Below are 13,548 nucleotides of genomic sequence, written 5' to 3'. Positions count from 1 at the left end.
AGAATTTAAAAATTCACTTCCGCCACTCGTTAGAACCCATGTTGAAGACCAGAGAGTTAAAGCAGCTAGACAGGCAGCGGAGATGTCTGACGATTATGAGCTGGTCAATAAATCTAAACCCTTTTTCCGTCATCCCAACAAACCTGAGAAGGACAGAAGGTGGGAAGGTGAAAGGAAGGCAAGTAGCCAGGGAAGAGAAGAGACAGCTGGGAATACCCTGGAAACTCCTCCTCAGGCTAGAGAGAAAAGTGCTGATGGTGGAAGTGATATTCAAAGGCCTAAGTGTTTCCATTGTAACAAGCTGGGACATATTGGTGCAAATTGCTGGGAAATCCATGGAACTTATTGGGGTATGTAAGGGTGATTCAGGAAAAGGTGCCCTGACTGAAAGTACAACAAATCGAGTTGTAGCTTTAACTGCAGCTGTGAAGTGGAGTGTGAACACTGCTGTGAGTTCAGGAGAGGTGAATGAGATACATGAGAGTTATAAAGAATTTTTGTCAAAGGGAAAAGTAACGCTTTATCCCTCAAATGAGATAGCTAAACCTATAATCATACTTACAGATACAGGAGCCACTCAAACACTTTTGCTGGGGAAAGGCATAACTTTTCCATCAGAAAGCATATTAAAAGCCCAAGTTTTAATCAATGGTATTGGTGGGGAATATATGCCCGTACCTTTGTACTGGGTGCACTTGGAATGTGACCTGTTGTTGATGGTAGGGGTAGTTCAGCAGTACCTATAGATGGAGTTGATTTATTCCTAGAAAATGACAATGAGAGGATCTTGTGAAATTACTTACATAATTTAAAGGGATCTGTAGGGATAAACCAGGATCTACAACTTTAGCCATTCATGATGTGGATGTAGGGGAATTTTCTCCTAAAAAGCAACATCTGTATTGGTTAAGTTCAGAGAAACAAGCAGAAGTGGCAACAGAAATTCAGTATATGTTAGAAAATCACCTAATTGAGCCTAGTCAAAGCAGTTGGAGGTCTCCAGTAGTGTTAGTGCCTAAACCTGACGGGTCAACCAGATTCTGCATAGACTATAGAAAGGTTAATGCAGTAACAAAATGGATTCTTACCCAATCCCTTGTATAAAAGATTATATTGAGACAGTTGGCAGTGCCACGTTCCTTACTAAAATAGATTTGTTGAAAGGATGCTGGTATGTACCTTTAGCATCATGAGCTAAGGAGATATCAGCTTTTGTCACGCCAAATGGGCTATACCAATGTCGGGAAATGCCATTTGGACTAAAAAATACTCCAGCCACTTTCCAAAGACTAATGAATCAGGTAATCACTAATATTCCTAACTGTGTGGTTTACATGGATGATGTATATTGATGTATTGGTTTATAGCAACACATGGAAAGACCATTTAAAACAACTGGAAGTCTTATTTAAACAATTATATTCTCCAGACTTAGTAATACACCTTGCAAAATGTGAGTTTGCGAAATCGTAGAGCAGGGACAAGTCTTGCCAAGAACAATGGAGGTACTGGATTTGATGGAATTCCCTGTCCCTAAAGTTAGATGGGAAATCATGAGATTTTTAGGAATGTGCAGTTTCTATTGTAAATAGAATATTTTGCTAAAATAGTGACTCCACTAATGGATTTATTGCAAAACAAAGCAAAGGTGGTTTGGTCAAGAGTGCCAGACAACTTTTGAGAAACTGAAGGCTATTCTAACTAATGAACCAGTATTAGCCAATCCTAGTTTCACTAAACTCTTCAAGCTGGCAATCGATGCTAGTGACTTGGGGGTGGGTGCAGTCTTATTGCAAGGAGATGAATTGGGCATACAGAAGCCAGTGGGTTACTTTTCTAAAAAAAATAAATCGACATCAAAAGAGATATTCTATGGTAGAAAAGAAAACCATGAGATTGTTACTGGATCTAAAGCATTTTGAGGAATATCTCCATCATGGCTGTAATTAAACATTAGTATATACTGACCATAACCTTTTGGCCTTTATGGCAAAATTTAAGACTCAGAATGACAGACTGTTCCAATGGAGGTTGCTAATACAACCTTATAACTTAAAAATTGTTCATATTGCTGGGAAGGTTAATATAATTGCTGATGCCTTATCAAGAATGTAAAGTTTTTATAATTGTCTGGAAAGCAAGAAAGTCAGAAAACTGAATAGATTCTCTATAAGGTTGAGTGAGTACATGTTTGAATTCTGTTTATATGTTATACATATCGTTTTCTGTATACTTTGCAATGAAGCACATTTGGAAATAGTGCTTCATCTCTTAAGGGCGGAGGCATGTTAGAATCACATCTCTCAAGACTGAAGTTTTCTTTTACAAAATGGAAGGACCTGGCATGACTTGAACATCTGGATGCTAACCTGGAATTTTTTTTAAAAGGTCATAAGTTCACCTTGGAACTGTCAACAAGCAGACCTCTTCCAAGAAATCACGGGACCTATATGGTACTTGAGAAGGAGTTGTTTGTTTGTGTTGAACTGCACAGCACTTTAATTATTTAAAAGCTGGGAGACAAAAAGGCAATCATGGGGAGAGAAGGAAAAAAAACTTAAGTTGTGAACCTGCTTGTTTTGAAGTCAGTCTTGTTGGAGAACAAGCTGAGACAGGAATGCTACCTTGACTGGCTCCCTCTCTCTACCTTGCCTAAAATTGTGTGTAGCCATCAACCTGTAGCCAGAGAACCCTCTTCTAAGTTTAACTAGTCTGCATTTGGACCTGCAAAGCTGGACCAGTTGGTGGGAACTTCCAGGCATCCACTGGGACCAGCGGCCTGTCTTCACACGAGAGAACTATAGGTCGGCAGCGTCAAGACCCTGTGAGCGTTATTCTTTATTTCATAATGCCCATCCTGCAAAGCCTATCTCTGCAGAGAGACTCTATCTGTTTGTCCTTTGTTTGGAGGTGTGTGTGTGCTGGGGGTATTCTTTAGGAAGAGATAGATAGTTATCATTCCTGATTAAAATGGTGTGTTAACCAGTACTTGCAACTTGTTAAAAGAAGTTTTGTTTTGAAATAATCACTCTGAGCTTTTGAAAGAAACCTGGTCAAAGTCTCTTTTCTTCTGGGTACTAGAGATATAGGCACACATTTGGCCATTTGGTGAGAAGATTAAACATTTAAATTAATGGTATGGCCTGTGGAGTAATGGGGCCTGATAATTCGTGCATCCTGGTTGCAACAAGTTGGAAAGTGCCTAAATGAAAGTTTCCATAGAAACGTGGAGGCTGAAGGACTCCATCGGGGCACGTGGAGGTCCATTGCCTGACTTGATCGAACAGAGTCAAGGGACCTAGCTAGATCAAAAAAGGCTGAAAGGCAGCAAAATAATCCACTGTGCAGATGAAAAACCAGACCTGATCGGATGTAGAGACAGAGTCAATGGACCTGGCCAGATCACATGAATGGTGAGCAATATTCAAAAAGAAAAAAAGGCTTGAAAAAAAATCCACTGTGCGGATAAAAAGCCATATTTGAGTGAAAGCAGAGTCGACAGACCTAGCCAATCAGAGGGAGCAAAAAAATACAGTAAAAAAGCTGAACTTACCTTTTAAAATAGGCAGCCATCTGGATTTGCACACCCAGAGTACAGCTGGAAGAAAGCTGCAGCAAGGGTCCACAGCTGACATCATAACACAAAGTGGCTGAGCTGAACTGAAAAAAAAGTTTTTAAAAATGGCAGCCAGAGTTTAAAGATTCTCAGGCTCAAAAATCAAGTAGCTAGCCTAAACTACTACTTTTGAAGGTTCCCTGCAGAGAGAGTAGTTTAAAACAAAAGGCATGCAGTCACAGCGGGAGCCTGCTAAAAATGACAAAGTGCGGGAAGCACATGGAGAATGGTAGCTGCAGAGCCATCTTGAAGGGAATGTTACAAAAAGGGGCCATGGATTGAAAATTAAAACTACCACATCCAGGCTCAGACAACAGCCAAACCAGACCCAAGATTGGGTCTTGGAGAAGGACAATTTTAGATTATAGGAGTACATTGGGATTAAGTAGGAAATCTGAAGAAGTACAAGTTAATACGTTTTTATACTTGTTTGGTGTATTTGCGGATCAAGTAATCCTAAAACAAGGCACTGATGAATCCTCAGCTGCATTTGGTGAGATATTAAAAGTCTTTGACAAATATTTTAATCTCCAAGTTGTGGAGAGCTCAGGCCTTCAAAGAAGGCCTAGAACATCCCCAATAAATCATTGAAGGGGCGAGGAGACCCCAGAGTGAGGGAAGCCGAAGACCCCAGGCCAAGGGAGACAGGAGACTCCAGGCTGAGGGAGACATTACTCAAGCAAATCACAAGATGGTCACAGACCATGTCGGCGCAATGAAGTGCATGAGCGTCCCAGCATCACTGCACGCCATCGCAATATTTGGGAAGGCAGGCACACTATAAGTTCAGATGCACAACCGCCATTAATTAACGGGCCAGTTAAGGCCCTTGAGGCAGCAATTGATTTCGATTTTTTGCAGTCCATGCGATCTTCAGGACGTCAAACGGGCAGGCGGGTAGGAGACATTTGTATAAACTTCATCCACGGGCGGGATAAGAGGGGTGAGTGGGGTCGCGAATGTGATGTTTCAGGTATTTAGAGGTGATAGTAACTTATACTTGCCTGTGTGAGCAGGAGGATTTCAAAACTCATACCAGCTGCTAGGACGGGAGTAAAAGCCTTGGTCAGGATTCCACAGTAAAGATCATTTCTGGGGCCTGCAGCTTTCACGAAGCCTTCCCTTAGCCTGGGAGTGGGAGTTGTGCTCTCCACTGGAGGCACCTCCTCCTCTGAGGAAGGGCGGGCCAGAGGGAGGAGGAGGCCAGCAGTCTACATTCAGCCTCTAGGGGAGTCACTTTTGGGAGGAGAGGCGCAGGCACAAGGGGCGCAGGTCCAACAGGTAGTCCAAGGCGGAAGGGGCCGCAGAATATGCCAATATCCTGCTGCCAGGGTTTACAGGCTACCTCAATATGTCTGAGGTCCAGTGCCAAAGGAGGCTCCATCTCTCAAGGGAGACAGTCACCTCCATTTGTCAGATGATTGGCCCTGAGATCTCCGCAAACTGTGTAGATGGACACCCAATGCCAGTGGCTCAAAAGGTCACAGCTGCCTTTGAGGGGTCGGTGGGTGATCTCTGCAGAGTCTCCCAATCAGCTGTCCACACTTATGTCAAGCAGGTGACAGACGCTCTATTCAGGTGTGCATTGACATTCATCCACTACCGCTGGGATGATGCCAGCCAGGCAGAGCGAGCAAGAGGCTTCGCGACCATTGCTGGCTTCCCCTGTGTCCAGGGTGCAATAGACTGTACACATGTGGCCATCAAGGTGCCAGCAGGTGAGCCCGGTGCCTTCGTCAACAGGAAGGGCTTCCACTCCATGAACGTGCAGATAGTGTGCGATCACAGGATGCAGATTCTACAAGTCTGTGCAAGGTACCCAGGCAGCTCCCACAATGCCTACATCCTCAGACACTCCCAGGTGCCGGGGCTCTTCAGTGCTCCAGCCCGGCTGGATGGATGGCTGCTGGGTGACAAGGGCTATCCCCTCATAAGGTGGCTCATGGCGCCTCTCTGCCATCCAAGAACAGAGGCCGAGCAGCGGTACAATAGGAGCCACGGCACCACAAGGACTGTGGTGGAGAGAACCATTGGTCTTCTCAAGATGCGCTTCCAGTGCCTGGACCGCTCAGTACCCAGTACCCCCCAGATCGTGTGTCGCTGATAGTGGTTGCATGCTGCGCGCTCCACAATCTTACGCTGGAAGGGGCAACACAGTGGATGAGGAAGTTGTAGTTGCTCTGGATGCACACAATGAGTCGAGCAGTGAGTCCGAGGATGAGCACGCATAGGAGAACGCTGAGAGGGCAGACGCCGACCCGGGCATACTCCAGGGAGACAGAGACACCCAGGAGGCTTTAATCCAAAGAACCTTCAGCTAGCACACCACAGATGGATCTTCAACACACATCATGGCTGCAGGCCTGATACCTGAGTGCTAAATCAGCCTGGATACTAACATCAACTAAGGCCCTTGTCAATAAAGCTCGATGTCAAACAACTCACTCATAACATCATGGCTTCCCAGACACATGCAGAAGTAAGGAATCACCCTGAGGCATGGCAACATGTCAAAATTTATTGAGTGAACAAATATAACTTCATAAAGCAAAACAAAAGTGGTGTTGGACATCAAACCAAGTCTTCCACAAAGTACTATGGGTCAACATAAAAGCACCAATGAGAAACCCGTGGTGTACCTAAGGTGCCTTAAATTTATGCTTCCGGGTGCTATGTCTAGGTGCTGTCCCCTCGCTGGCACTGGTGTCGAATCGCAACACAACTTCGAGAACACTGACTTGTTAGAAGCAAAACGATATTTATTCAAGCATGCTGGGGAGTCGGCTGCTCAGGACACCACACGTGGTTCCTAGTCAGTCTAACACCCTGAACAGAGAATCCAGCGTCGTTTATACCCCTCATAACAGGAAATCATACCATATAAGGTCCGTACATCAGGAAACCACAGTTATGTCATGGTTAGAACAATCAAAGGGAGAACGCAGTAATACAATTACAGGCAGATGGTGCATTTCACAATAAGACAGGAAACAGTTTAACTACAACTATGTAGATAAAGATTACATAAATTACCATATCAGCAGATTTAATCAGGGCACCATTGTTTCGTTTAGCACATAACAGGATACAGTTGTAACCACAAACTTTTCAAAAATACTCCTCGTGATTAGTTTATACTGCTTGATTAGTAAAGATTACATAAATTACCATACTACTATATAATCACTTTTAGACTATTTAACCCATTAGACAATTTAGCTGACTAAAGCTCTATTCCACACTGGCATCTGAGACAGTCTGCTCACTGTGCTGTCCTATTGGCCTCGATGACCTTCGTGGACGTCCTCTGGCCCGCGGAGCATTTGATGGCCCCCGCCAGGGAGGGAACGGCTAGTTCCACAGCTGGCTTCTCCCCGGTCGTCACAGCCTCACCGGATACAATGGTCACTGGCAGAGGGGCGGAGGAGCTGCCGCCCTCATCCGGAGCATCCTGAGAGGAGCCCGCAGGGATGACAGCTGCTGCGCTGACATGAGGTCACTTCAGACCTCCCTGCTCACCGTAGATGGATGGGCACCGAGCTGGGATACTTGGTGCCCAATCCATCTCCCACACGGGCACTGACCAGCTGAGGCCAATGCCGCTGTGAGGGCTTGCAGGTCCGAGTGCAACACCAGGAAGCCCTGAATGTTCTCCTGGAGGAGCCTCTCCATGAGAGTCGCCACTCTCTCCATGGGAGAAGCATGGCACTCAGCCATGAGGCTCATTGCATCAGTGATGCTCCGCTTGAACTCCTCCAGCATAGGCACCGTGCCACGCACAGCCTCATGTATCTCAACTAGATTGTCCCGCACACCCTGCTTCGTTGCCTCAAGGACAACTCCTGAGGCACACCATCAGCCACCGACCGAGCATGTACCTGGTCCCCAGCAGTCCTCCGACTGCTGGCGCCCTGGGCACTCTCTGTCTCTGCCCGCACCTCAAGCAAGTGTGAAATGCCCTCACCGCCATGCCCTGGAACACTAGCTGAAGATCTAATTCCCACCGAGGTGCTAGTATCTGTGCTGGTGCCTGCCTGGCTGAGATGGTGTGACACTGGTGAGTGCATTTGCTCGGGGGCTTCAGGTGTGAGAGGTGGGCCCTCTGCCTCCTCCTCTCAGCCCTGCTCCGGTGATGCTGAAAGGAAGAAAAACGACATTTGATTCGGTACAGTGCAGACAATGTCAACTTGCATGCCGCTCCCCTGGAGCATTATGCGCTCATCCTTCCATAATCAATGGTCAACCCAAATTCAAAACCTAAATTCAATCACTGAGCATTCAGCAGTGCCATGGCTGCTGGGACACACATGGTGACCTGAGTGCTCGCCAAACATACCTCCCCGTGACACTCCAGCCTCACCGCCACCGGTGGACCTGAGAGCACGGTGCCTCTCCAGATCCATGGCCTGCTGCTCGAAAGCCGTTAGGATGGTCAATTGGGCCTGCCCTCCGCCAGTCTGCATTTGTTTCGACGCATTGTGCGCAGTCTTTTCCTGAAAAGGAGAGAGGAGCATTGTCCAGCCGGCACCTGAATTCCCATCGCATCCCTGCCAACCCAGCCAGAGTGGGACATTGCAGGACTCCAGTTCTACGTTCATCCCGCAGCTGCCGCACACTCACCCAAACAAGCCAGGGCTGACCCCCCCACCCATTACCCAAATGCTGCCTCCTTCACATGTGGCACCACAAGGTGTCACCTTGCTAAGCAAGGAGGCACAAACACATGGAGCGCAAAGACCAGCAGATGGATTAGTGCCCCGTCACCTGGAAGCCCCTGTCCCAGCATATTAGCACCCTGACTTCGACATGCTTCCCAGTTCCCGCACTCTGCCTAGGTGCAGACCCTTGACTTTCAACCCCAATAGCCTGCCTTCCGGACTTGCGTCACGATCATTGCCCCTCTGCTGAGCCCTTCTCCCAGCCATTGTGAGCAGCCTTTCCAAGGCTGCCAGGCCTTCATTTATACAGGCCTCCAGACCCAGCGGTCTGAGCATGCCCTCCCACTCCCACTATGCATGGGAGTTGTGAACTACACTGGGCAGGCCTTAATTGGCCTGCCCATGTAAAATGGTGGCACGGGTGGCGATCGGGTCTGTGCCTGCCCACGCATGCTCCTGCATGACATGGGGAAAATTCTCCCCAAGGTAAAACTTCGCTGGAGACAGACCTGGCCAACAGTAAAACCAAAATGAAGGACAAAGGCAAAGTGCTGCTGCAGACAGAGAAGAAAAAACAGAAATAAGATCAGAAAATGTAAGTCCAATGCTGAAGCTCAGGAACTAGAAGATAAAACACTGGATGCCTCAAAGGTACTGAGAACCACTGAGTTGCTGAAAAATGAAGTGGCTGAAATTGTGAAACAAGTGGAAATGAAGGTTCCATTTTAGAAACGTCAATGTCCAACATGAACATGACAGGCCCCATGGAAAAAGAAAATCCGAGCCCACCCTAGGATCGAATGGAGTGCATGTTCCCTTTGGTAGGAATGGGACAAACCCAAGAGAATTGCAACTCGAAGGAGTGCATAAAGCAAATCAAATGCAGACAACCAAGTACCAGAAACACAGAGTACTACAATTTCAACGTCAAACCAACAAAGTCAACCCAAAGCAACTGAGACTGCCATCCCTCCAAATGTGACAGAACGAGATCTGGAAGAATTGTCATACCTTCAGACCATCTGAATTTATAAACTCAGAGACTTGAGGGGTGGAGAAAGGGTAGCGAGTAACGATTGTATTGTAAATGTATTCGGGTAAGGACTTGGGGGTGGTGTAGGATAAGGGTATTTGGCAGAATAAGGGTTAATGTGGGACCGGAGAACAGTACCGTCCACATAGCGATGTAGACTGTGGAGTAGAGTCTGGAAGGAGCTGGCATGGAGACAGCACCCATTCAGTACCTTGAATACATAGTTATGGGTTAACAATAAACGGTTTATGTTCACCCATACAAGCCTCCAGACCTCTCTGTGAAGCACCAAACAACCTTTACAACAGCAAATAGTTGGCAGAATCAGATATCCAAAATAACAAAGGAAGCCATAATATCTGAGCTGAAGTGATTCAGGTAGTGGAAGCACAGGTACAGTTAAATGAACCATTGTTACAAGGGATTTCAACTGAAGTTCACCACCTTCAACACCTCTTTGTTCCTTTGTCTGTGACATCTTTTGGTTATCTCCACCTATCACTGGCCCTCTATCCAGCTCTGCCTGTCCCCCCGCCCCCCCCCTTACCCTTAAACCAGCTTATATTTCATCTCTTTTCTATTTTTACTTAGTTCTGTTGAAGAGTCATAAGGACTCGAAACATTAACTGTGCTCCTCTCCACAGATGCTGCCAGACCTGCTAAGTTTTTCCAGGTATTTTTATTTTTGTTTTGGATTTCCAGCATCCGCAATTTTTTGCTCTTATCTTAGTGTTTAATTGACCGCCATTCTCTTCAAGGAATGCCTACCTTGAAGAAGTACTGCTCCTCTCTCCGACAAGATTTCTGTATCTCTCTTTTGCCTTGTTCACCTTCATCGCTTTCCATTTCTCTCCTGGTGTTTGACAAGGTGTTTACTAAAACCCGCTTTCACAGCCATATTTCCTTTCTCAGTGACTGTCTCCGTCTCCGACTTACCCCACGTGGATTTCAACTGAAGTTCACCACCTTCGACACCTCTTTGTCCTTTTGTCTATGACATCTTTTGGTTATCTCCACCTATCACTGGCCCTCTATCCAGCTCTACCTGTCCCACCCTCCCCCCCCTTAAACCAGCTTATATTTCACCTCTCTTCTATTTTTACTTAGTTCTGTTGAAGAGTCATATGGACTTGAAACGTTAACTGTGTTCCTCTCCGCAGATGCTGCCAGACCTGCTGAGTTCTTCCAGGTATTTTTATTTTTGTTTTGATTTCCAGCATCCGTATTTTTTTGCTTTTATCATTGTTACAAGGGTCTTAGTGGGCTTTGAACTGTTTGTTTGTTTGCTATGTTAATAGGCTGCTTTCATTATATAAATGCAAATTCTTTATTTAACACCTTTCATGACCTTGGATCATTCCAAACAACTTCACAGCCAATGAAATACTTCTGAAATGTGGTCGCTGCAGTAGGGAAACACAGCAGCTGACAGTAGTGGTATTGTTTGTGGTGAGAAATATGTCAGGAATGTGTTTAAAAGGAATCAAATATAAAAATACAATGATAACTTTAAAGTTAAGGATCAAAGATATTGTGGGAATAAGTTTGTGCACAGGAGGGAATGAACTTTATTGATCACGACGGGGATGAACTGCTACAAATAGGAAGCTATGCCGTTCAGGCAAAACTGTAATGGGGACGCCAGTAAATAAATGGGCATGTGGAAATCACTAACAAAACAATAACAGGAAATAACTTTATGATAAAGCAAGAAATATTTAACACAAAACAAAACCAGCAACCATGAGAAGCTCGTCATTTTCCAAGATAAAACAGCTCACCTGATCGGCACCCCGTATATCATCTTAATCAATCACTCCCTCCACCACCGATGCACAATGGCAGCAGTGTGTACCATCCACGAGATGCACTGCAACAACTCATGAAAGTTCCTTCGACAGCACCTTCCAAACCCACAACCTCTAGAAAATGAAAGGCAGCAGATGCATGGGAACACCACCCTCCATGTTCCCCCTGACAAGTCACACAGACTTGGAACTACCTCTCCCTGCACTGTTGATGGGTCAAAAACTTGGAACTCCCTTCCTAACAGCACCTCGGGTGTACCTAGACCAGATAGGCAGCTGTGGTTCAAGATCATTCAATACCACCTTAAAGGCAGTTAGGGATAGGCAATAAATGTTGGCCTTGCTGACAACGCTCATATCGGAGAAAGAATAATTTTTCAAAAAGACAATTGTTCTTGCGTGCTGAGTTAGCTGATCTCAACCAAGCTGGTGGTAGGTTGACAACTGGATTTGGTTTTCCCATTGGTGTGAAGCTGATCCCAGTGCAATGTGGAGCCTGCTAAACACTCAATGTCCAGGTCCACACATGAAGTATGGCAGCTTTTGGCCATGTAACAATTTTCATGAAGGGGAGAGAAAATGGTGCCAGGAGGAGTTATATATATATATATATACATATATATATTTTAAATCCAATGAAGATAAGACATTGAAGAATCACATAACTTTTAATAATAAAGCATTATTAACCTAATGCACTTAAGAGTTCTACCCAGCCAAGGCAAATACTAACATAATTGGTATGAAATATATTGGCCTTTCAGCAGAAACTAAGCTCAGAGGGTTATAGCATGTTTCTCAAAGTTAAGCGTGTTACACTGGTGGCTCTATGTCCAAGGAACTATACAATGAGAATAGAAGAAGCAACTGCATAGATATTAGATTAATAAAAAGATTTTAAAAAAAGCTTGCAATTACTGATGATCAGCTCAACCCAAATATTTGGATAATAGCCCAGTAAAACAGCAAGAGAGTCTGCAGAAAATCATAATCATCATAAATCATACCAGAGTATCTCAAGATAATGCAGACAGAACAGAGGCATCCATAAGGAATGGTGAAAGTACATGAAATTTTGGAAGTAATTAGAAGCTGCTTGTGAAACCAACTACAATGATGAAACTATTAATTGAAGGAATCATCACTCCTGCTTGGAAAATGAGCAGTCAGCTGCCTGAACCCCGTGTTGGTCAATGATCATCTGAACGGTGGTGGAGGTTGGGGTGGGGGAGAGGTGGGGAGGCTCTTGCTGATCATGAAGGTCCTGAGAATGTTTAGAATGACCACAAAGGTGGCATCACCATCACACTGGAGTTTGGAGAATCGCTGCTCAGATAATTTGTTACATCTTCTCATTGTGCTTGCTGGCAGTTTACCATGAGGAATGTGAAGAATGTACTTAACCTGGCAAGAAACCCATCGGTGACCTACTTGATGGAAGTGTGCATAGCCAATTCACTGATGCTGCCATTAAAAACAGAAAATGCTGGAAATAGTAGATCAGGCAGCATCTGGCGAGAGAAACAGAGTTAATGTTTCAGGTCGATGACTTTTCATCAGAACGTTCTGCTATGATCACTAATGCTGTCCCCTGGAATGAGCCTGAATTTCAGTTCTGTGGTGATGACTGCCACTGACTGTGCCAAGTTTCTGAATACTTGTCATGTTCTGGAGTGGACATGATGGGTCAAATGGTTTTCTGTGTTATAACCATTTTATGATTCTATACATTGCCGTAGAGTGCTTCTCTGATGATGACAGGGTGAAAACACAATTGTCCTCAGCGATTCCAAAATAAATGCACCTGAATCTGCAGACACAGCTATGTGGGTAAAGGAGCGTGCAGGTAGTCTTCCTTTTAGCCTCCTCTTCCACTTCCAAAACATTCAAAGGGGAAAGACTTAATTCCTTACCCATCTTAAGAAATGAAATATCCAGCCATACCCCTTCAACGCCTCAGGTTGTGCCTTCTTTTCATCACCTATTTGGAGTGGGCAAGCTAAGTTATCTCCTTCGAATATCAGTGGCACACGTAATAGTAAAATCTTAGACAGAATGGAGCACAGTCAGCCAGCAGAGTCAGTTTAGCGCTATTCATGTAGGGACCAATCTCCAAGTTGTTCATACCAGTGGCCAGTGGGACTAAGCATATGTATCAAAGGTAGACATTTATCATGAGAGACATGACTTGTTAATAAAATTAAGCCTCTTTTGTGAGCCTCTCTTCACAACCCAGTTTGAGTCTCGCATTTTCCTTGGGATACATGTTGTCTATTTACGTAAATACGAATAATTGCTCTAGGAGAGCAGAGGGACACTTCAGAAAACTTAACTTCTACAGGGAACATGTTAATAATCTCGCCTATCAGAAGACAGGCAGAGTCAGGAAAAATTATAATGAGGAATAGAGAAATGGCAGAGAAGCTAAATGAT

The sequence above is a fragment of the Cetorhinus maximus genome, chromosome 16 (assembly GCF_964194155.1).
Source record: "Cetorhinus maximus chromosome 16, sCetMax3.hap1.1, whole genome shotgun sequence".
Classification (NCBI taxonomy): domain Eukaryota; kingdom Metazoa; phylum Chordata; class Chondrichthyes; order Lamniformes; family Cetorhinidae; genus Cetorhinus; species Cetorhinus maximus.
The sequence above is the reverse complement of the archived record's forward strand: the minus strand, read 5'-3'. Positions refer to the sequence as shown.